This window comes from Sceloporus occidentalis, unplaced genomic scaffold (assembly GCF_023333645.1).
Source record: "Sceloporus occidentalis isolate IW3139 unplaced genomic scaffold, rSceOcc1.0.p SCAF_3, whole genome shotgun sequence".
Classification (NCBI taxonomy): Eukaryota; Metazoa; Chordata; class Lepidosauria; order Squamata; family Phrynosomatidae; genus Sceloporus; species Sceloporus occidentalis.
In genome coordinates, this window is record NW_028316983.1 from 75,229,145 (window position 1) to 75,252,104 (window position 22,960).

General features: G+C 41.5%; 1 protein-coding gene across 3 annotated transcripts in view; it reads right to left on the bottom strand.

Moving 5' to 3' along the window:
• The window catches only part of MOB3C (MOB kinase activator 3C), a 42,973-nt gene extending 21,541 nt beyond the window's left edge, over positions 1-21,432 (bottom strand). For all 3 annotated transcript variants that reach the window (XM_089518646.1, XM_089518648.1, XM_089518647.1), the window contains exon 1: positions 21,243-21,432. The gene's annotated coding sequence lies outside the window, so the exon portion shown is untranslated. The remainder of the gene's footprint in view (positions 1-21,242) is intronic.
• Between the last annotated feature and the right edge of the window lie 1,528 nt (positions 21,433-22,960).

Sequence of the window (22,960 nt, forward strand, 5' to 3'; positions counted from 1 at the left end):
TGAAAAATAAAAAGGACAATTAGTTCTTAAATCAAATATTTCACAATGCCCAGTATGTTAATTTTAGATGCTTGGTACAGAGAACAAAAACCAGATTAATAAATAATAAACTGTAGCATCTATATAGGCTATCTGACCCAGTGCTCAAAGTATTTGGCTCTCCCTCTTTTTTCTCTGCATTCTCAAAGTTTCATCCGTCTGCAAAAATGATTGGTACAGCAGTGGTCTAGAGTGAAATCCCAGAAAATCATAAATAAGGAAGGATAAAAGTATTTTCTAGCAAGCTACAGACATACACATTTTATTCCCACTGCTTGTTAACCTATCAAGTTCTAATATGGTACATCTGTAATCTTAAGCAAAAGTCACAAGTAACAAGCCAATATTTTATTTTTGTTTATTGCATACTGTATTTATGCCATCTTTTCTCTAAGGAGTACACATGCTTCTTTAGCCTCATTTTCTTCACTGTAACTTTATGAGGTAGGTCAAATGCCATTGTTGGGTAACCTGGCTTGCACCAATCTCTTTTTCAGCCTAACCTCTGTGTTAGGTTAGTTATAAAGAAAGTGACTAGCCCAAAGTTACACAAGCAGCTTTATGGCTAATCAGGAAACTGAATCAGGATTTCTCAAAGCCCAGCCCAATGCTGCAACCATTATACTAGACTGGGTGCAACCATGTTTGGAAAACATAAGAATGTCAATCCATCTGACTTAATTCCCATGAAAGAAGAGTGGCTATCTCTGATGGATTTAGCAAAGATGGGTAAACTGTCTGTTCGGGCTTTAAAAAACCGTTAACAAGTTTTTTGAAAGATTGGAAATTGTTAATTGACTTTATGAAAAATAGTAAAAGTGATTTGATGATTGTTGGTTTTTTAAATTAATATGAGTTAAATATATAGATGAAGGGTAATTAATGGGGAAAATAAAGAAGGATGGAACTTACGAGTTACACCTAGAGAAGAGAGAGTTGGAAGTCATCTTTTTAAAAATGTTGCTTTTAGTTAAGGTTTTAATTGTTGATTTTATATAATTTGTAGTTGTCATTTGTATTATTTATGCTGTTTATTATTCTGTGTTACGTTGTTGTTATGTGTCTTCAAGTCATTTCCAACTTATGGCAATCCTAAAGCAAACCTATCATGGAATTTTCTTGGCAAATTTCATCAAAGGGGAGTTGCCATTGTCATCTTCTGAGCTGAGAGATTGTGATTTGCTCAAGGTCACCCAAGGGGTTTCCTTGATCAAATAGCGATTCAAATCCTGGTCTCCAGAGTCACAGTCCAACACTCAAACCATTACATCATGCTGGCTCTTGTAATTTTTATTCAAAATAAAAAATAACTGAGGATGGAGGGAATGCCAGTCCTTCTTATGCATATGACATGGTGTATAGGAATACTGAACAAGTAAAAAGGACAGGATTCCTCATGGGATTTTCTCATATATGTTAAAAATAGAAATGTGGTACTCAAATTTTTTACCCTCGGCCACTTTACATCTACACGCAGATATCCGTCTGTCTCCCTCAACATAGTATATGAATAAAAATGGTTTGTTATTTAGTGTGTGTATTTTCATTCACACACTCATGTATATTAATATTTTAAGATTTTATAAGGAAATATCATTGTTCAAATTAGAACAGTTTTATTTAAGTAAATTCAAAATGTAACTCAATGCATGTTTAAATTTTACACATAAAAGTTGGACAGGAGGAGGAGAGGGATCAGGATCTCCATGTCTCATACGCCCCTTGAGTAACTTTTGCATCCCCCTTGGAGTCTTGCCACACTGCTTAAGAACTGCTGATCTAAACACTTTCATCTTAAGTAAGGAATATTACACAGCTTAACGATGGGACAATCCCAACACATTTTGCTTCCTGAGGATATGAGAAAGATGGCACCATCTCCCGTGTCGTGCACAAAACATTATTGGATTGGCAATTTATCCTTTAACATTGGCAATGGGAGAATATCCTCTTCCACATCCGAAGGCAGCAGGTTAGGATAGGGCAAGTAGGGCAGGCTTCATGTCACCTTTCCTCTTCCAACAGTTTGCTGTAGCCTCCCAGTTTCCACTGCCTGAGGCAACTACCTCACTTTGCCTAATGGTAGGGGGCCCTACCATGAAAAAATGCTGCCTTTTGCAACTCTGTTTATCCAACTGTGTATAAATTGCCCACCTCTCATTCTAGTAAAAGTTTCTAAAATTGTGCCAGAATAAAAAATAAAATCTCAGCACCTCTCAGGCAAATGACCACACCACTTTACTGCTGACACTATCAAATATGCTATCATGTTAATGTAAATATAGCATTCTTTGTAACAATCTACAATTTTTTTTCTCAAGCCTGCCAAGTTATACTACCACCAGCCTCCACAACTATCAGAACAGTGCACTTAAACCAAATATTTCTTCCCAACTCCAGTACAATTCCCTCCCCAAAAGACGTGATGCTCCAAGGTTACAATGAAATAACTTTAAAAGCTCTTATCTCTAAGTTATTAGACAAAGAATATTTTAAAGTAAAAGACCATATCAATGTGAGACCTCAAGGCAGTTCTAAAAATAAGGAATTTTTGCTGGCAGGAAGGGGAGGGTTTCCTCAACAGCTGCTGTATTTTCAGCCCAAGAAGAAAACATTCCTTCTGCTTTGCCACCAGCTTGTCCATGCCTCCAACATCTCCTGGGAATGCAGATGTTTGGCAGTTCACATAGTCACACAGTTCTCACTTGATATGCATGTTTGTGGGGAATTATATTTAAAAAGACTCTTGGGCTTCAGATTCAAGTTCAATGAAATCCCAGGAGAGGAAACAATGTTTGGAGCCATGGGAAGGCTTTGGGCACAAAGCCTTTCACGTACTGCTCTTTTTTGCTGTAATTCATGGAGGTAGTGGGTCCTGTAAAGAAGAAGCAGCCATTGGAATACTGGACACATGGACTCCAATACTTATAAAGCAGAAATATAATGTTGCAACTGGCCATCTCACAATTTAGGGTAAGGGCCATATATTTTCAGTAAAGGCATGGTTTGTTACTGCCTTTTTCACATATGCCTCAGATTACTTTTTTATATTATTTTAATGCTTTCATGCTTTCTCATTTTCTCTCCATTATACAACATGCATTAATCATAATTATCTACTATAATGCAATCTGACATACGCACACACACTAGATTACTATTACTATGCCCATTCATAATTCAGAAGGCAAACAATGTTCACTGTGGGAGGGAGGCAAGTAGGAGGGATGTTGTCTTCAAACTGGGTTTGTTGGCTTTCACAAGGTATGAGGCTAGTCCCTGTTGGACATAGGTGACAGATTAGTTAAATCTAGCAAAGATATTATTATACACATTTGTTATTTATAAAAGACAGTTGTACATACAAAACATGGCCTGTCCCTCAAAATAGTAAGAACAGGAATATGATCCTTCCCCAGCTGCCATACATCTAATTTGAAAGGGAAAGCTATATATACACACACAAAGACACTTTAGCTGTATGTATATATTTTGTACTTTGTACTTTGAGATAATATATGGAATATGAAGTATTTACTTAAGACCCACAACCATGAAAATACAAAAAGTGTAAAAAATTATGGACACATCTATGGTATCCCTGATAATTCCCCTAGCAGCAATCATTTAAGGATTGTGCCAGCCATGGCCCCTTGCTACCCAAACAAGTACGGAATCATGACCTTATGAAAAGCTGGACAATATATTCCCTGCATTATAACACAAGTCAATACATTTTATCTTCATTGTGAATAGCAGGTGCCAATTTCAATCAGGACCAGGGTGGGTGGAAATATCTCTGCTCATGACATAGTTTCAACCTGGTTTGCAGTTTCCTCCTGCACATACACACACCACTCCACATCACATGCTAGCTGTTATTTAAAAATAACAAGACAAAAGGTGAGTTCTTTAAGACATATCACGTCTAACTTGGCTCTTAGCAATTTAACATTGATGTGTATTTGATTGCTATACTTACTCTCTTTTCAATTATTTATCACCACTGGGAAATTATTCATTTTATGTTTTTCCCAACTGCCAGATAATGAGGACATATTTTAGAATACAAATATGTTCCCACAGGAGCAAATGCACAATCTAGCCTGTCAAGTACTTTTAAAACCCCAACAGCAACCAATATGTAAATCACACAACTGATCTTCTTACTACTTCACTCATAGTGATCTGCAGTCTAGCCCCTTTGCTGAAGGCCTGGACAGATGTGATACGCAATGGGACCCAGGATCAGACTTTTAAATCAAAGCAAAACACCACACTTAAAAACAGCCACACAGGAGGCAGGGAGCCAATGAGGATCCAAGCAGTAGCACTAGGGATGTTTAAAATTTTTCACCAAGCTGAGAGCCTGAGGTTTTAAGGGGAATGTAATTCCATCCAGCATAAAGAGAGTCCCTGTTCCCTTGATCTGCCTTTCGACTGTCCAGGAGCACCTTTGTCCTGTCTGAATGAAGTTTCAATTTGTTTGACCTCATCTAATCTATTACTTACAATAGACATTGACAGGGAGACACCTTCCTTAGAATCAGATGAGAAGGAGAGATAGAGTTTGGTGTCATCAGCATACTAGTGACACTGCAGCCCAAAACTCCAGATAACCTCTCCCAGCAGTTTCCTGTAGATGTTAAACAGTATGGGGGACAAAACAGAACGATGTGGAACATCACAGGCCAACAGCCATGGAGTGAAACATGAATCCGCTAGCACCATCTTCTGAGTTCATCTGTCTGAGAAAGACCATAACCACTCCACAACAGTGCCTCCAAGTCCCATCCTAAGAAGCAGAAGGATACCATGGTCGATGGTATCAAAAGCCCATGAGAGGCCCAGCGAAACCAACAAGGACACTCTCCTCTTGTCCAGTTCTCTGCAAAGGTCAGCCACCAAGGCAACCAAAGTGGCATCCCTCCCATAACCGGGTCAGAAGCCAAACTGAAATGAACTTAGATACTCTGTCACATCTAGAAACCCCTGGTGCGGGAGAAGTGCATTCTATATATGTTTTTTGAACTCCTTCACTTTTCTGTCCTGTTTATAACAGGAATTTGATCACAGAATCACACATCTGAAGAAAAGTCCAAGAAGTGTTCTTAAGCAGAATAAAATGTTTCTACAACCAGTTGAGCACTCTTTCTTAGTATTCTGCCTTCTTTGATTCCCAGGAGAATATAAATCCATCATGTAGGGGCTACAATGAATTCAAAGCCTTCAATTTTTTTAAGAACAATAGTATTTCCTTTCCCATTCATGTTTTATGTTAAAGACATTTTTTGTATGAAAAAATGTCACATCCTCTAAAATCTTAGCCATTTATAATCAACACAATATCATTGTATTCCATGCACTTTCATACAGATGTCAGTATATCCTTAAGCCCATTTATAGCTACTGTAGGCTGGAAGAATAAAAGAAAGGTGCCCCGCCACTTACGCTTGAATGAATCCAGGGATTTGGCTGGAAAGAACAAATAGAGAAAAGGGCAAGACAGATGCTAGGAACCAATTGATGTCTCAAACCTAAAACTCTGGCTCCCAAAACAATACAAAATCCACAAAGGAGTGATACCTTTATTGGCCAGCCAAAATGCACAAAAAACACCATGCAAGCTTTCAAGCTCCACTCACTTCTTAAACAGGCAAAAGGTGTTCAAAAATCACACAGAGGAAAGAAAAGTGATGGTGCTGAAGTCACAGGCCTACATTTTGTATAGATGTTGTTTCTGCTATAGTTCAGTTGGATGGGTCTCAGTGCAGGCAGAGGCCATGCCTCTCTTAGCTATGTGGGGCTTAATCAAAGGGCAGTAACATTTAAACTCCACTGAAACAGTAAAGTAACCCCTCTTGCATGTCTCTGTCCCTTGTGAAGCCACAGGCCTTTCACCTGGGCAGAGAACACTGAATTTCTCATGAAATCTCTGTACTGCTATGTCTGGAAAAAATTTATTTGTTGGATAGGTAAAATTCTGCCAATTATAATCCAAAAAAGTTTTGCCTTTGGCTACCAAGACACATATCTCCACAGCTACACCACAGATAAAGAAGCCTATGAATCATTTCCTTTTCTAACAGCTAGCCAGAATTCCTTCTTGACTAAATAACTATCCACTTCCCCAATGTTTCCTTTGCTGTCAATCATCTTTCAGTTACTCACCATAAAATGTCAGACTTCACAGCAACCAGACTGTGAAGTATACATTCATGCATAATTATTATATCATTGTACATTTTCAATGGAACTCACAATCAGCCCATTATACCTGAGTAAGCCCTAGATAAAATTGGGCATACTGACATTTCATAAATAAATAAATAAATAAATAAATAAATTTAGGAACCAAGGAAGCTTCTTTATAGCAAGTCAGACCATTGATGTATTTAGTTCAGTACTGTTTACACCAAAGGTGAAGAACCTCTTTCAGCTCAAGGGCCAAGTTCAATTTCAGAGAAATTGTCAGGTGCAATATTCCAGTGGTAGAGTGAGACCACAGCCAAAAGTATGGAATGAAAAAGAATAGCATATTTTATGTTAAAGTTCTTTGCTACCACAACTAAGGCTTAGGAAAGGTATTTCAACCTTTCAGAATGGAGGAAGACTGAAACAAGCTAGGAAGGCATCAAAGCACAGTGCCATGGGGAAGAAGGCAAGAAAGTCCTAAAGCCTGAGGTTCGCTATCCCTAGTCTACATTGACTGACAGTGTCTCTCCAAGGTTTCAAGCAAAGATCAGCTAGAGATGCTAAGAGCTGAACTTGGAACCTTCTCCTGACAAGGCATGCATTTATCTGTATGAGACAGCAGCTGCAATTCTGTATGTCCCATACGTATATCTATGCTAAACTAAGCCATATATCATCCCCTTTGAACTTACCAAATAGCCTCCAAAACCCCTGTATGGCTGTTCTGTGCCCTGGGTGGGGGAAGGGATTGGGCAAGTGCCTGGCTATGTTCCCACAGCCAGACACAAATTGGTTACACCAGTACTAAGACCTCCAGAGGACCCTGGCAGACCTCAGCACTGAAGTAATCATTAATGTCTGGCTATGGGGATATAGCCAGACACCTCTCTGATCCCGGAGAGGTGGGAATGGAGGATGGGAATTCCAGCCTCCACAGTGCCCATTAAAGGGATTTATGCAGGTATAAAAGAAATGTGTACATGCACAAGCCGCTAACAGGATGCCTGTCATTATGTTACACAAGTCTGACCCAATTATAGATCAAACTGGACTACTTATCTGATGTCAAAAATTTCAGAGTGCCCACTTTGGCCCTGCCAACGTTTTAGAGAGCCAGGCAGTCCTAACACTTTGGGATGCACACAGAGGGCTTAGCAGCATTTTGGCTTAAATAACCTCCAGACTGGTATGAGCAACAGATTTCTGATCTTAACTGAATATCAAGAGAGGAGGCATAGTTGCAATTCTAAAGGTAAAATCAAGACATGGCAAACACTGGGAAATGATCGGTCCAGTACAGTCAGCCCTCTTTATCCATGGATTTTTTATCCATGGAATCAAGCATCCACGGCTTGAAAACATTCCAAAAAAAGTATCAATTCCAAATAGCAATCCTTGATTTTCTAATGTATATAAGGGACACCATTTTGCTGTGTCACTGTATTTAATGGGATTTGAGCATCCACAGATTTTGTTATCCATGGGGGGTGGGGGGATAACAATGAACCAAACCCCAGCAGATAACAAGCTTTGAAAACATTGGGATGGGATGTGTGGAGTTTGCTGTGTTTAGAGAACTAGCCCCGGTCTCTGGGAATAAAAATTGCTACCAGTTTAATGAAACCGCTTTCTATTTTCACTCCACCCTACAACCTCCTTTGTCAGGAACAAAGCATGCAGGGCCTAGTTATAACCTGGCAACAGGATAAAGGTAGAAGATATGAGGCAGGAAGTAGCAGCTGTCTTTGTTGTTTTTTCTGCTATGCATTATAAATGGACATTTCCCATTCTGTCCCTCCCACCCAAACTCAGCCTGAGTTATCAAGGAAAATGCAAACACAATGGGGTCTGAAACTCCGGATCACAATATATCTGTATTTATATCTGTATAAATCTATATAATTACATATAGCCCCCATTTTAGTACCAAAAGCTTTGTGACTAAACTTAGCCTACCAATGCACAAAAGGAAGGTCTTCAGGGGATGCCTGAGCTATGCTCAAATCCACTTCTTCAAAAATAGAATACTTAAATGGGGGCAAAAATCCCAAAAATAGTACAGGTTGCTCAGTTTAGATTTGCACTTTATGCACTGAGTTAAAAGCTTATATTTTTACAAGCTATTTGTTCACCAGCAGTATTGTATGTGGTTCAATTTGTGGTTCAAAATTAGAAAATAGGCTGCTACTGCTTCAAATATGATACTACATTTGCAGTGGGTATGAACATTAATCAAACATTTCCTAGGGATGTGGGGCATTGAAAAGATTAGGGTATACTAATATACACAATATTTTTAATAATTTTGTGCCTGAAACCAAGTTTGTGTACACAGTACACTGGACCATCAGAAAGCAAAGATGTCACTATCTCAGCCACCCATGTAGACAATTTTGATTTGGAGTATTTCGTATTTCAGAATTCCAGATAAGGAAGGCTCAATCTGTAAAAAGGAAGGGCTATGCATGTGCGTCCTCTGCTACATCTTTGCCACTAGGCCATAGCTCAGTGAACATTTTGTCTGCTCCAGGTGGCTAAATGAATGTTCACTCTGCTCTGAACATAGACCCCACAAGATCCCATCATATCTATACTTTAGCTACTGTGTTGCAGCAGACACATCATTAACAAGGGTGCAGGGTGGGTGGACCGCACCAAGCGACACCCTAAAGTGGGGCAACATCACTGATCTTCACACATCTGCGTTTGGGAAGAAATGGGCTGTGGCATTCACCTATGTCCCTTTAAATTGCTGAAGGGTAGCATGAGTGGGGTAAGGCTTAGGAGAAAGGAGAGGCCCCAGTTTTTTAATTTTATTTAAAAAATCTATTTAAAACATCACATTTATCAAATTTTACCAAATTTTTGCTTCAGCCACATGATACTATGTATATGTGAATGTATGTATGCTGTGTGTATGATATTACAGTTTAAAGGTATAATTTTAATTTTGCTATTTGTTTATGTCACAAGTATTACCATTACAATCAGTAATAAACAGGAAGTACAACTAATGAATAACATTAGTACAAAAAATATTACTAAAGGTTCTGTATGGCATGGTATGGGAGGAAGTCAATAGGGGGGTGACACTATGAGTTACCACACCATGTGACACCAACATTAATGATGCCACTCTGTTATAGTACAGGTAGTTTTTCTAATGCACCCTGACCCTTCCACAAAGCCTGGCTCGCAGAACCCTCAGAACAAAGCATTCAAAAAGCAGCTAGCTCTTTATAAAGAACAGCCAGCTGCTGATCTCAGTGTTATCTTCACCACTTCTCTCCTAGGGGCAAAAACAGAGTCATAATATATTACCCAAAACTTTGCTGTCCCTTGAAGATAGCTAAGATTTGCTTCCTGAAGCAGCCACTTCCTTCTTCCTTTTGAGAGTCTAGGAAACAAAAACAACACTCCCCCACTCCCACATTTTGTTTCAGTTCCTGCTTATCCATTGATAGATACATAGAACTGTGCAGGATTTTTTTAAAAAAAATAACTGAAACTCTCCAAATGTGTTGTATGTGTTATATCACTAATATTGTAAACACAGATGGAGGGAAGCCCAGTTGTGGCTGGCTGTGCTGACTGAGCTAATAAGAATGATCCTTTGCACTCATCCTCATCATCTTCACTAGTAGCCCTGAAGGTACCCCCTATCTCAGGAGTTTATCACATGGGAGGAATTTCTCTTAATTTCGAAATGAAAAGAAAGTGGGGCCAGAACGCATTCACATGAATTTGCTAGTTCAGCAAATTTATGTGAATTCGAATTGCATTCGAACTGACTTCCCATTGCCTGAAAATAGCTTGCCATTGCCTGAAATTGCGTGTGATAGACTATCACGCAATAACGTGAAACCCCATGATTGCGTTCGGACTAACTTCCCATTGCCTGAAATTGCATGTGGTGGTTTATCACGCAATAATGTTAAACCCCAGGATTGCGTTCAGATTGCCATTGGATTATACTTCCAATTTCCCTTGTCTGATAAACTCCTCAGTCTTCTTCAATCTGGCATTGTCTGGCTGTCTTGAATAACAACTCCAGTCAACACCAGCCCCATTGTGTTACTCTCCATTTGCCCCTCGCTTACTTCCGAGGGACTTCAAGTTCATAAAAACAGAGGGGCAACTGTACTTACAATAAAAATAAGCAATAACAAACTGGGGGTTCCAGTCACATTAACTCCGTTCCCACAGACAGAGGAATATCACTTGCCAATAATTCCCTAAGATTATAAGAAATGACACTCTCTCAACCAATAAAAAGTCACACCAAGAGGTTTCTTATTATTTTATCAGCTCTGGATGATGATGATGATGATGATGATGATGATGATGATGATGATGATGACGACCCTGCTTTTCCTCCAAAACTGGAACTTAAAGCAGTTTACAGTTTAAAAGAACAATTAAATACATACAAAAGTGAGCATTAAAATAGAATTAAACTATTACAGTAGTAAAGCATTTCACTCATTAAAAAAATAAAATGCAGTTAAAAAGATAAAAGCATTCAAAAACAGTACTATTAAAACTGTACAACACCCTCAGCCTATTCTTTAAAAGCCTATCTGAATAAAAATGTATTAACCAGCCAATGGAAGGACAATGAGGAGGGAGCCATTCTGATCTCCCTGGAAATGGAGTCTAGGGGCAGCCACCAAGAAGGCCCTCTCTCATGTCCTCACCAAATGTGCTTGCGATGGTAGTGGGATTAAGAAAAGAGTCTCTCCTGCTAATCTCAGAGCCCAGGCCGGCTCATACATTCTGCCAAATAGTCTGGATCTGAGCCATACAGGGATTTATAGGTCATAACCAGAAACACAATGGCAGCCAGTGGAGCTGTTTCAACAGGGATCTTGTATGGTCTCTGTATCCTGCCCCAGTTAACAGCTGAAGTTTCCAAACACTCTTCAAAGGCAGCCCCAAGTACAGCATGTTACAATAGTCCAAACAGGATATAATTAAGGCATGTACCACTGTGGCCAGATTGGGTGTCTCAAGAACAGGTGCAATTGGTGCACAAGCTTTAAATGTGCAAAAGCACTCATTCTCAGGTTCATTCTTCTCAGGTTTAATTATTTGCTTTCGTTTCACAGTGAAGCAGGCTCCTTTCAGTTCTTATTTCGAAATCCCCTTCTAAGATATGGGGAGGAATCAGCTCAGGTCTGGCTGTCTGTGGCAGAACTGTTTACCACCAGTTTGATTAGCATGAGATGTTCACGACAAAACTAAAATTTGTTACATTTTTAAAGACCTGAGTTTGAACAAACTGCTGAACAAAGGGTGTCTCTCTTGGTTAGTCTCTTGCAAAGATACACAACGATTTGGCTGTGTGTGTGCGCTTGGTAACAGCAACTCAGAAAGCAATCTGATTCCTTGAGATCAGAATTTTTCTGTAAGACGTCATTCTTTTTCCCAGTGCCATGACATAAAGATCAAAGAAGACAGTGGAATTTCCTGAACACCACTGCATGTGCCCTTGCAATTGAGAGGATAAGCAAGCTAGGAGCGGCTATTCTTATTATTTTCACTCAGTAATTAAAGATAACAGTGGGATTTCTATTATCCCATATACACGTGCCCACACCTTGCCTTGCCAGTGGTATGCAGGAGAATAAAGGATCTAAATATCCTAAAGGCACCACATCACATCTGATCTTGGAGGCTAAGCAGGGTCAGCCTGGTTAGTAATTGGATGGAAGACCACCAAGGAATATCAGATGCTGTAGGCTATATATAAGGAACTGGCAAAACCACCTCTGAGTATTCTTTGCCTAAGGAAACCTTATGAAATTTGTGGGGTCACCATAAGTTGACAGGCAACCTGAATGTGCATACAGACACATGTGCAGTTGACCCACTCCAGTGGGTGATGTCATGGCCAGCCAAGATCAGCTCTCGGAGGATGAGGAGGAGGATGAGCCTCCTCCAGAGCAAGGGCTGATTGAGGCAACGCCAGGTGCTGTTCCTGCCCTGCCAGGTCCCAGCTGTGATCCTCCAGCCCCAGAGGAAGAGATTCAACCAGGTCCTAGTGCTGAAGAGAGGCCTTTTATGGTACCACTGCCTAGTGGGGACTCTGGGGACGAAGCTTGCATGCAGGTGCCTTCTTTCAAAGAGAGAAGAGCCGAGAGTGCTTGCAGGCGCAGATCACAGAGAATTGCCGAGAGGCAATTAGCCAACCAGCCTCAGGTGGCATGAGGGAGAGTTTCCCTTACTTAAGTGGGAGAGAGACTAATGCTGGTTGCTAGAGTTTATTGCATGATCTCTCGGCGTGATTGCTGCTAGCACTAGCTCCTAGTATCTGGATTCTTTGTTACCTTGACCTTGGACCGGACTTCGTTATCTCTTGGCTGTTTGACCTTGGACTGTTTGACCAACGTTGTTTCTCGGTATCCTGACTTCGGCTTGACTCTCGGAACGTTTGGACTTCTGGAATTCTGAACTCGGCTTGTTTTCTCGGACTGCTCTCAGACTGATTCCTTGCAAGGTCTGCTTTACTTTCACTTCCACTGTGCTAAGGTTCTGTTATCGGCTACTGTCAAGTGCCTGCTGGCAGCATTCCCGGACAGGTAGGCCTTTAGAGGAGAAGATGGGTACCCTCCAGGCTCTCTGTAATCTGGACAAGATGAACTTATGGGCAGTGTAGGCCTATAGGTCAGACCACCTCCCATCTGGAAGTGTGATAATTTTTGCTCTGGTTGAAGGAATCTATTCCAAAACATAGAATCATAGAATCATAGAGTTGAAAGAAACCACAAGGGCCATCCAATCCAACCCCCTGACATGCAGGAACTCACAATCAAAGCATCCCCAACAGATGGCCAACCAACCTCTGTTTAAACACCTCCAAGGAAGACGACTCCACCACTCTCTGAGGGAGTGTGTTCCACTGTCAAACAGCCCTTACTGTCAAGAAGTTCCTCCTAATGTTTAGGTAGAATCTCTTTTCCTGTAGTTTGCATCCATTGTTCTGGGTCCTATTCTCTGGAGCAGCAGAAATCAAGCTTGCTCCATCCTCAATATGACATCCCTTCAAATATTTAAACAGGGATATCATATCACCACTTAGCCATCTCTTCTCTAAACTAAACATACCCAGCCCCCTAAGTCTCTCTTCATAACACATGGTTTCCAGAACCTTCACCATTTTGGTCACCCTCCTCTGGACACGCTCCAGCTTGTCAACATCCTTTATGAACTGTGGTGCCGAGAACTGGACACAGTATTCCAGATGAGGCCTGATATAACAGCACTACCTCACTCTATTAAGGCCCAATTTGCTGGGTTTATTCCTGAACATCACAGTTCTAGGAGCATTATCAGGACAGTAAAGGATCCAGAATAAAAATATTAAAAGTCTAATATCATATATTGCTGCTAATCAAATATTATCTATTGTCATATTTAAATATCAAACAATGCATGCTGTTAACCACTAAATACTGGCAGAATTCCAATACCAGTTCTCAGTTATTAAAAACAATTTAATAACAAATAAATAAAGGTTGGTACCGAGGAATCTGAAATACCATATTATTTCATACAAGTCTGCCATGGGGACATTTTGGTGCTGTCTGGATAATCCAGGCCCTGGAACTGCCTGACCTCCCTGTTACTTCAACCCTCAATTCCAACACTGGCTGGCTGTTCATATTTGTGTCCTGCTGTACCACCCAGTGCAGCCACTGCTATAGCGAGACACTCACCTCTGAGGTCAGAATGAGGTGCCCATGGCTAGGTGCCTTGTATTGACCTGAGTGAGCAACTCTCCACTATGGTGCCTTCACCAGGTGGCACAACAAGACACATATTTGACAGCTGCCCAGTGTCAGAATGGAGGGTTCCTGATCTTCTGAGAAGATCCAGAGCAAAAAGGGAATTATTTAAATCTGTTTTAAGGGGGTATACCTCAGGTTTGGTGCTGAACAGCTCTGACATCATCCAGATTGTTTGTGCCAGACTTGGAGCTAGGCTCTGCATTGTCTGGACTCCCCACCAAAAGGATGAGGGGAGGCTGATTTATTTGATCTCCGCAGGCACCATCCTGGTGTGGATACAAACAAAGGCTTTCTTGGGGAATGCTCCCAGGCTGTTAAACTCCTTTTCATAAGAGGCTAAGGATCTATCCAGAGCGACCTAAAAGGCCAGCCTGCGGAGTCAGGGTGCAGCATCCTGACGACGAAGGCCCTGACTGCACCCCCAGGGCACCGTGACGGTGTGCGCTGCTCCAGATGGTATATGCCATCATGACAAACCTCCGGCGCTGCATCCAGATAACGCAGTGCTAAAGGGGTGCTATTGCGGCAGCTATAGAACCCTTTGGAAGGTGCAAAAAGGAGCTAGTCATATGGTCAGTCCCATTTAATCTTCTGCTGTCTCACTTTTTCACCTGCTTTTAATATGTCTTTTTCTCCTTTTGTCCTCAGTTTACTTCAAGTGCAAACTGAGTTTAAAGTGAAAAAGTAGTTTGCACTCAGTTAACTCAAAGGGAAATGCAGAATGTTACTCTTTCCTGTAGACTCAGGCAAAAGCAAACTGCTGTAGCTTTGCCTAGTTTGTGTGTTCTTCTTCATTAATAAATTTTGCCATCTTGACCACACATGTCCTGGCTTTTATCTGGCTTTTATGGGATATTAGAGAGTATTTTTTGTTAATCTGTATCCCCTTTTAATCACCCTTGTTGTAACCAACTCTGACTTCCTATTTCAGAATAAAGATGGGATATAAAAATAAATAAATATGGTCAGGGAATTGATGTGCAGTGGTATTTATTATCAGCTATCGTTCTGCTATAGAATATCTGTTGCAGGCTTAGCAACAAGTGACACTCCACCTATGTACAAAACACTATAGCACTATGGTAGTATTTTGATTTTGGCAGGATGAGGCCATAATTTTATTGATAACAGTCAAAGAGGATTGGTCCTGTATCCAGACATCAGTTGACCCACCTGCTGGTCAGCCCACCTCCTGGGTATCTCTGGAATGACAGCTGTGGGAGCCCACATGGGCAGAAGTCACTGTGTGGTTCTCCTATGTCCTAGGTATGAGTTAGAGATACTTGCCCTGAGTTGAGCATGTCCCCATTCCCCACTCCAACATCCTTTACGGGACTCCTCAACTGGATTTTGAGACAAACTGGATCTGGCTCTCATTCTAACATTGCCCAAACCTATGACAAAGGTAACAGCATAAAGATTCAGAATATATACCAGTAAATATATAGTGGAGTATAAAGTCCAATGAAGAGCTGTCGTGGAGAGCATCTGGGAATGCTATGTTCTGGAGAGCTCTTCTGGTCCAGCCACATGGCATCCAACTAGACAGCCTTCCAGCCTTTTCCAAAGCCCACAAAAATGGCATGGGCTTCTAGAAAGAAGGGGATGCCAGCCGCTATGATGCCACAATCATCATGTACCAAGAATACACTTGTCAACTACTGTCAAATTTATTATGTGGAGATTTGCTGATTTGATGCTGAAAGAGGTCAGTAAAGACAAATGTGGATTCACAAGTGGATTGGGAATTTAATTCCAGTCAGCTACTCACAATGTGATGATGTAAGAGTGTCCATGCCCACTGACTTGTATCCATTTAAAATTCTTCCTCGGGAAGGGTTTGCTGTGTTTGTTTGCTTCCACTTTCACTGCCATATGAAACTAGAATGCAGTCTCAACCATTTGCTCTCCAGAGGTCAGTTTACTCAACTATCTACAGACAATGGAAAATTCCAGAACTTGCTCCAAGAAAATAGCTCACTGCCTAGTGAGGAAGGTTGTAGAGTTTAGGAAAAGGAAGCCAACTATGCTTGCTTGACGGGAAATCTTGTGGAAGAAAAAAGGAGCCAGAGGATGATAACATATTCAAGAGAAAGAAGAGAAAGTCATTCTTGGCAGAAATTATTATTAAAGCATAGCCAGAAGCCCAAGGCCACTTTCTTGCATTACACAAATCAACAGCACATTAATGCGGTATGGATACTCCTAAATTAATTTTGTGATGATTAACATTGTTAACAGCTATTAATATCTTAGGGGCTTGACAGATCACCCCGAAAGGTCAGGCGCCCATTTTTGCTCCTGAGGGAGTCTGCAGCAACCAAACCACGTGGGCTCCCTCCATACCAAAAAGAATCTGCTAAAAGCCTGCGGCCACTGCCATCAATGCACCATTAGCACACTGTCATGCATCAATGATGCAAGCATGGTGCCGCAATGTGGGGAGACTGCACTGCGCTTGCATCATCATAGCAGTCCCTGTGTGAATGGGGCCATGCCATGATGGCACCGCCACTGCACGCTAGGGCTTGGGAGCATGCGGATACTCCACACTCCCGAAGCCTAATTTTGGCCCCAGGCCGCTGCAAACTGATGGTCTGTACCGGGCCTTAGACTCTGAAAACAGTAGTTTGGAAACCTATCCTACTGCAGCAGAAACTTATAAACAAATAGCAGAATGGATTGTAGATCTCTTTCAAGGGGATTCAGATAACTCTTCCCCACAGTCATACATCTGTGACCATAGTGCGAGAGGTGGGGTGCATGTGAAATAAATATAAATCTGTGTGCTGGCATACATGGAGAAATCCCAATTGTAATGTGAAAGCATTACACAGTCATAAGTTAGCATGCATACAGAGTTGCTTCACATGTTCATTGAGCACAGAGTCAACGGGGCTGTGGCCAAAGAGTGCATTGTTGGTGAGGAAATATCGCTGGCCAGTATGGTCCACTGTGACTAACTCACATCATACTCTGGGTAAAGTAGATGCCTGAGTATCCCTCCCATCTAGTTTGATCCTCACATGAATGAGTGATTGAAGTCCATATTTGCTAGCACAGAATTAGCAATGTGTTTTAAAATTAGTAACAAAACATCGCAGCTTCCTTCACATGTTTTGCATGTAGAAGGAGTCCCCAGACTTTAAAATGGCAACGGGGGTGTGTTACTAGTACCACTCGTGACACTACACAGTGCCCTGTCTTTTCCTCTCTCATTTATGTGATGAGTCTGGATTTCTGCTACAGGAAAAGCTATGCATGCATATTTCTATGTTATCCAGGACCCCGCATGAGCAGGATTCCCAAATGGAGCCTTCTGTAGGCAATAACCTGGAACATAAATAGTTTTAATATGGGGAAGAGAGTCAAGTATACCCAACTTCAAGCACCCTTAGCTATGTCTTAGAGCTTTACTCATTGTGATGATCTAAAAACATCCTGCAGTTGATCCTGCAGTTAGAGCCCAGTCTTATCACAGGAGCTACCCAAGCACGTAAGAGCCAGTGTGGCGTAGTGTTGGGACTATAACTCCAGAGATCAGGGTTTAATTCCCCACTAGGCCATGAAACCCCTGTGGGGAGCTTGTACAAGTCACATGCTCTCAGTGTCAGGGAAAGGCAATGATAAACCTCCTCTGGCAAATATTGCCAATAAAACCCCATGATAGGTTTGCCTTAGGGGCACCATAAATTGTAAATGACTTCAAGGAACACAACACAACAACAACCAAAGCATGTTCATCCAAATCTATTCCAGATCTGTGGTCAGGTTCTCATGCTAAATTTCATAAAGACCCATGAAGCAGCTGGTGAGAAGGAGGTGCTTGATGGTGAGACAGGAATCTGTAAACCTCCACTTTAGCCCTACTCATGCTTCTGGCAAATATTTACACTAGGTTTATAATGAAGATCAGTGCTGCAGGATGTGGGGTTAGGAGGCAAGACTAGCACTCTTACTCTGTTATTTTATCTATGTGGAGCCCCCTTCACCTGGATAACACACAAATTAACATCATTCCAGGGGGTTGTGGCATGGCATAGTTACAGTACTATAGGAATCTGTATAGTTCCTAGTATGCTTAAGATGAAATTTGGGTCTGGAGATGGAAGACTCAGATCGTGCTGTTTATATTATATGGCAGTAAACTCCACTAAATTCATTTGAGTAGTTGTGTGGAAGAACAAGAACTGCAACACTTCTAACAGCACATTTTTTTATATGTAAGGTTACTCAGACTTACTCCAAAATAAAGTATTACAAGGCTACAGGCCAAATCCTGACTCCTTCAAAAGCTCTGTTTAAGCAACAAAGGGGCTCTTCAGATCGGGCATTAATGCTGGCCTGGGAGCGGAGTCAGGGTGTCACATCCACATGACGCACGCCCTGGCTCAGCACCCAGGGGTGGTGTGATACCATGCACTGCACCTCATGGCACGCGGCATTATGGCATTCCTCCAGCACTACGTCCATATGGTGCAGTGCCAAAGGAGAGCTGTAAAGATGTGCAACTGCAGCTATGGCACCCTTTCCAGGCTGCAAAAAGGAGCCACTTTTTGTGGCTCCTTTTTGTGCCCTGGAAAGCTGGATCAGGGCCATGGCGTGCAGTTGCTGCAGCTCCGATCCAGCGAAAATGGAGGTGCCTGCAGGCCACCCCTTGGAGTAGTCTGCATAGCCCCTGAGTTATGCAAAAAAATCCAACTTGTAAAGTGAGTGGCCACGAGTGGCAAACAATTTCTGCCTAGGACTCATGTGTCAGCTCTCAACATCCATTTTCTGTCCAACATGAATAATCCTCTGAATGTGTGGATGAAAGGACTGAGCAGCCTTGCAGGCACACACTTTGCCTGAGGAGCTTTTCTCTCTAATACAGTAAAGGAGGGATCTCTGTAATATTGTGGGTCTCCAAGCTGAGATGTGGAAAGGGCAAGCCCTGGCACTGTGTGCCTTCAAGTCATTTCCAACGTATGACAATCCTAAAATGAAACTAGCACAGGGTTTTCTTGGCAAGTTTCTTCAGAGGGGGGTTGTCATTGCCATAATCTGAAACTGAGAGCATGTGACTTGCCCAAGTCAGCCAGTGGGCCTTCATGGCAGAGTGGAAATTCAAACCCTGCTCTCCAAAGTCATAGTCCATTGCTCAAAGCACTACACCTCTCTGGGAAGAGAGAACTTATTTCACCATTAGCATTGTCCCTAGGGCGGGCTGAACATAAGCATGTAGGCCTCCTACAGCCTGTGTCTCCACAGAGCGTGAGTTTGGTTACAGCACAACCAATGTATGCCTGCTCAAAAGAAAGCTCCATTATGCACACTGGGAATTTACCCCCAGGTCATTCTCAGCTCGACCATGAAACCCACTGGGTAACTTGGACAAGTCACATGCTCTCAACTCAGGGGAAGGCAATGGCAAACTTCCTCTGAACAAATCTTGCCAAGAAAACCCCATGACTCACTTCACGGTCACGATAAGTTGGAAATGACTTGAAGGCACACAACAACAACAACAACAACAACGTGTCTTGGTTGGCTGGCTCTGTTACAATTTCAGTAATTCAATAGTTCTCTTTTAAAATGGCTTGGAAATATTGAACCATTAATAGGCAAAGTTTGGGAAAGTTCCTTTTAGGGGACTACAAGTTTCACAATCCTTCAGCTAGTAGGGCCAATAGTTGGGGGGGGGGGGGGGCTGCAGAAGCTCATATATTCTGGCATAAGGAAATTGTAACCCACACTCCTCACCTGCACTATATTTCTAGTGAGACTATTATTTGTCACAGATATAAGTTCCAGTCTTCAATACACCCAATTATGTGATGATTCAATCATTCTACAAGGATTATTGGACACTGTGAGTTTGTAGTTTCTTTAGCGGTGTTGCCAAATGGCAACTGGAGGCCATCCAACACCAACAAGACCCAAGAGCCTTGAAAACCTTGCTGGAGATTTTTCTTTTTTAAAAAATAGCTTTGCCCTCATTTGTTTTCAAAGCCAGTTATTGAACCCAACAGCGTGCGGACGCTGGAAAAATTGCAACCCTCTTCCTAGAACCCAATTGCCTTTCTAAAAAAATGTTCTTCCACAGCCCCAAATTGCCTCTCCTGAGCACACAATGCGGGACAAGGGCTGCAGAAATAATCTGGTTTGACACCACCGTAACTGCCATGGCTCAGTGCTATGGAATTCTAGGAATGGTAGTTTGCTGCTCTCTCTTTTATGGGCGTGTGTCTATAAAGAACAAGAGTTTAATTTTTGCACATAATTTACACATAACCTTCATATATGTAAGAAACTAATGTTCACATATCTCACAATGTGGAATTTTCATATGCTGTATATGTATTCCATATGGAATATATATATGCGCAATTCTGGGAATGGGAGTTTGTAATTAGAATGTAATTAAAAAGGCTGTGTGCGTGTGTGTGTGTGTGTGTGTTTTATATACACACATGGAATTCTGGGAATAGTAGTTTGTAATTAGAATGTAATGAAAAAGGCAATATACAGTATATATATATGTGTGTGTGTATTATCTACAGATATATATATATATATATATATATATATATATTTACATACACACACAAGAGAGAGAGAGAGAGAGAGAGACTTCCGGGAATGGTAGTTTGTAATTAAAATGTAATTAAAAAGGCAATATGTCTGTGTGTGTGTATTCACAAACACACACACACACACGGAGCTCCATATATTTATGGAATTCTGGGAGTTGTAGTTTGTAATTAAAATGTAATTTAAAAGGCAAGATGCACACACATATGTATGTATATATATTCACACACACACACACACACACACACACACAAACATATAAATCTTGGCTTTTTCATTACAATTTAATTCCAAACCACCATTCCCAGGATTCCACAGCATGGACCCCAGGGTGTCGAACCGGAACATGCCTTCCGTGCGGATGCAGCCAAGTTCAGAAACCCAGCAGCATGCTTTGAAAAATTCTTTCCCAGGGGAGCACAACAACAACAACAACAACAACAACAACAAGAAGGGTCCAGCAAAGTTTGGATCCTCTTTCCTGACTGTGCCCCCTTTCTTTGTGAGGGAAGGAAATCTCTGGAGGGCAAACAAAACCAAACAAACTTCCAACCCCCCCCCACCCCTCACCCCTCACCCCCCACCAACAAAAATGCCCCCTCCCTTTCTTTGGCCTCCCCACTTCACCTGAACCCAGCTAGTTACCTTAGGAGGGGAGCCACTGCCAGCAGGGATGGGTTCCCTCTGTGGGTTGGGAACTGAAAGTGAAAGACTGGGAGCTCAGGGGTTTCCTTCCAGCTCTTCCACCGGAGAAGCCCAGCTGCTGGGGTTTCCATGAGAGAAACTCCTTGCAATTCTTTTCTTCTTTCCCTCTCCCCCTTCCATGATGTCACATCCTCCTGGCTGCTGGCTTGAGAGAGAGAGAGAGAGAGAGAGAGAGAGAGAGGAGGCGATGCTGCTGCTGCTTCCTTGCTTTGCCCTCCTCTCTTTCTCTATCTTCTTTCTTTGCAGCCCCCTGGAAAGGAGCCCCTGCTGGGAAACTCCTGCTTCTTGCAAGGCCTCTGGGGTCCCCCAGCTCAGCTCAGCTCAGCTCTTCCCCAGCCTCCTTCTCCTTTTGCTTGGCTCCAGCTCTTTCTTTTGTTAAAAATATATATTTTTTTATTATTTCATACAAATAATAAATAAAAATAAAACATACAGTTTCATCCAGTTATCATTCAATGAAATTACTATATATATGATCCCAATGTAAATTTTCATTATTATTTTTCTTTTTTTCAGGTATTTTTATTGCTTTTCATTAGTAAAAACATGCAGAATAAACCAGAAAACAAAGATACATTCATGATCCGCTAGAGTCAGATTAACTCTTTAGCCATTTGTATCTTTAAAAAAAAATATTTTGGTTTTAGATAGATAGATTGATAGACAGAGATAGCATGTCTGTATACACACAGTAGGCCCTTGGTATCCACTGGGGTTTGGTTCCAGGACCGCCATGGATAACGAAATATGTGGATGCTCAAGTTCCATACAAGTAAAATTGTGACTCTCAGACAAAACGGCAACATCAAGGTTTGCTTTGAGGAATATATATATATAAAGATATTTGTGATCTGTGGATGCTTGAATCTGGATAAAAAGTCTGGATACTGAGGGCTGACTGTATATACAGGCCATTAGTATCCTCTGGGATTTGGTTAAGACTCTCTCCCCACCCTTGCAACCACCAATGAAGGGCATACATGGAAAACCAGACAGAGTGCTCACGTGACAACATACATTGTATTCTAGTGCATACTCTGAAAAAAAGCAGACACAGAGAAGCAATGAATGTGTTTTTCTTGGGTCCACAATATGAATTATGGTGAAATTCTAGGACACAACCACAATGAAACCATAAAATGAGCTTTTCTTATTCCACTACTCTAAGACAGTAAGAAATAAACAGCACATAATAAAAAAGAAAAGAAACAGAAGACAGAAACCACAAAGCCACATAGCAAAGGTCTCCATGCTTTCCCTTACATTCTTAACCACACATGGCAAACACTGCAGATCAAGCAGTCTGTCGAAAAGTGGAAGAAGTGTAAAGAATGATTTATGATTCTTCACTCTGTGTATGTGTTAAATTGCCTGTTGACTAATGGTGACCCCATCAATTTCATATAATTTTCTTAGGCAAGGAATACTCAGAGGTGGTTTTGCCAGTTCTTTCCTCTGAAATATAGCCTACAGCACCTGATACTCATTGGTGGTCTCCCTTCCTAGTACTAACCAGAGCTGTCCCTGCTTAGTTTCTAAGATCAGATGGGATCTGGTGTCTTTAGGGTATTTAGGTAGTAAATTCTTCACTGCCTTAGGCAATTAATAAGCATATGGCAAGCAAGGATTCGGACATCCTAACTTTGCTAATTTGCTGT